Source organism: Podarcis erhardii (genome assembly GCF_964252035.2).
Source record: "Podarcis erhardii genome assembly, chromosome: 16".
Lineage (NCBI taxonomy): Eukaryota > Metazoa > Chordata > Lepidosauria > Squamata > Lacertidae > Podarcis > Podarcis erhardii.
The window spans coordinates 37597486-37599687 of record NC_138514.1 but is presented as its reverse complement, the minus strand read 5'-3'; positions in this window follow the sequence as shown (position 1 = coordinate 37599687).

Sequence of the window (2202 nt, the reverse complement as noted above, 5' to 3'; positions counted from 1 at the left end):
CTTCCCTAAACAGGGCTGCCTTCAGATGTATTCTAGAAGTCAGATAGTTGTTTATTTCCTTGACATCTGGTGGGAGGGCGTTCCACAGGGCGGGTGCCACTACCGAGAAGGCCCTCTGCCTGGTTCCCTGTAACCTTGCTTCTCACAGGGAGGGAACTGCCAGAAGGCCCTCAGAGCTGAACGATGGGGGTGGAGACATTCCTTCAGGTATAGTGGGCTGAGGCTCTTTAGGGCTTTAAAGATCAGCACCAACACTTTGAATTGTGCTCGGAAACGTCATGGGAGCCAATGTAGGTCTTTCAAGACCGGTGTTATGTGGTCTCAGCAGCCACTCCCAGTCACCAGTCTAGCTGCCGCATTCTGGAAGATAGCAGTGGCTTCTGCAAGTTAGCAATGGCTTCCTCTGTACATGCCCTGAGACTCTTTCCTCCTCTGCACAATTAAACCCTTCAACATCTTCACAGAACTCTAGCCCAATGGTTGCCATTAATTTGATTTGAACTGATTTTATAATAAATTGATTTTAGAACAGTTACAGATAGGTAGCCATGTTGGTCTGCCATAGTCAAAATAAAATAAAAAAAATTCCTTCCAGTAGCACCTTAAAGACAAACTAAGTTAGTTATTGGTATGAGCTTTCGTGTGCATGCACACTTCTTCAGAACTTCTTCAGCACAAGTTCTTCAGAACTTCTGAAGAAGTGTGCATGCACACGAAAGCTCATACCAATAACTAACTTAGTTGGTCTTTAAGGTGCTACTGGAAGGAATTTTTTTATTTTGTTTTGATTTTAGAATGCTGTATTAATTTACTGTTGTTAGCCGCTCTGAGCCCGGCTTTGGCTGGGGAGGGTGGGATATAAATAAAAAATTATTATTATTTATTATTATTATCCCCATCTGTGTCATTCACATTTGCCTCTGATTGGCAGGTGCCAGGTGGGACAAGGAGCCTCTGGTTGCCTCACCTCCGAAAGGATAGCAAAGAGCTGGGAAGGTTCAGGAAAGGGCAACCCAAATTATCTGGGGGGGGGGTGAGGGGAACAAGTCCCCTATGAGGACATACGTGGGACTTTTCAGTTGAGAGAAAAGGCGAGGAAGAGGCGACAGGATAGGCATTTATAAAATGATGCCTGGAATGGAGAAAGTGAAGAGAGAGAGGTTTTCTTGTAACACTCGAACTCATGGGCATCCCATGTGGCTGAATGGGGACAAGAAAGAGAAAGTGTTTCACATCGCGCATTGACTTTGGAACTCTCTCCCACGGGAGGCAGTGATGGTCGCCAAGTCGGGCGGCTCTGAAAGAAGACTGGGCAAACACAGCGGAGGAGAGGCCACTAGCCACAATGGCTCCTCTCTGGCTCTGCAGAGAGGCAGAGATGCTTTTGAAGCCACAGGAAGGGAGAGTTGCTCTTGCGCTTGCATCCTCCTTGCTGGTCTCCCATAATGGCCAGCTGGATGGCTCCTGTCTGAACAGGATGCTGGACTAGAGGGACATGGGCCTGATCCAGCAGGAGGGTTTTCATCTGTTGTGTCTCCCTTGTGAGCCTCCCCAAGGCATCGGACGGGGCGCTGTCCCAGGCTGACCTTTGACCTGACCCTGCACAGAGGTTCTTCTGTACCCTCAAATGTGGTCAGCAGAGCCTGGGCGGAGGCCATTGACCAAATTAACCGCCTGTTGTCAGCTAACCCAGCAACCTGCCGAGAGAGAGAGAGAGAGAGAGAGAGAGAGAGAGAGAGAGAAGAGAGAGAGAAGAGAGAAGCCGCAAAGGGATCTGTTTGATCTGCAAGTTGAGGCATATCCTTGGCCAGGGTGGAGGAGCGGCCTCCCCCCTTCCCACATACAGACATTCTTTGTCTCGGCCACCATGGAAACCCAGGCAGGCATTTTGCTTCAGGTGCTGAGTGGCAAGGCAAAGGCACTGCTGGAGGGAAGAAGGATCCAGCCTTGTCCAAAGGGGAAAAGAACCAGAGGTCTCATGGACCGCTGTAGCCCAAAGTGACGCAGTGCATACAGGAGACCACCAGAACATTAGGAGATTCTCACAGTGGCCTCCCAGGTGCCCCCAAAGCAGGATTTGACCACAAGAGCCCTCTCCCCTCCAACAACCAGCATTCAGAAGCATCGCTGCCTCTGACGAGCCATCATGCCTAATTCCCATCCATACTCCTCTATGAATTTGTCGAACTCACTTTTAATGCC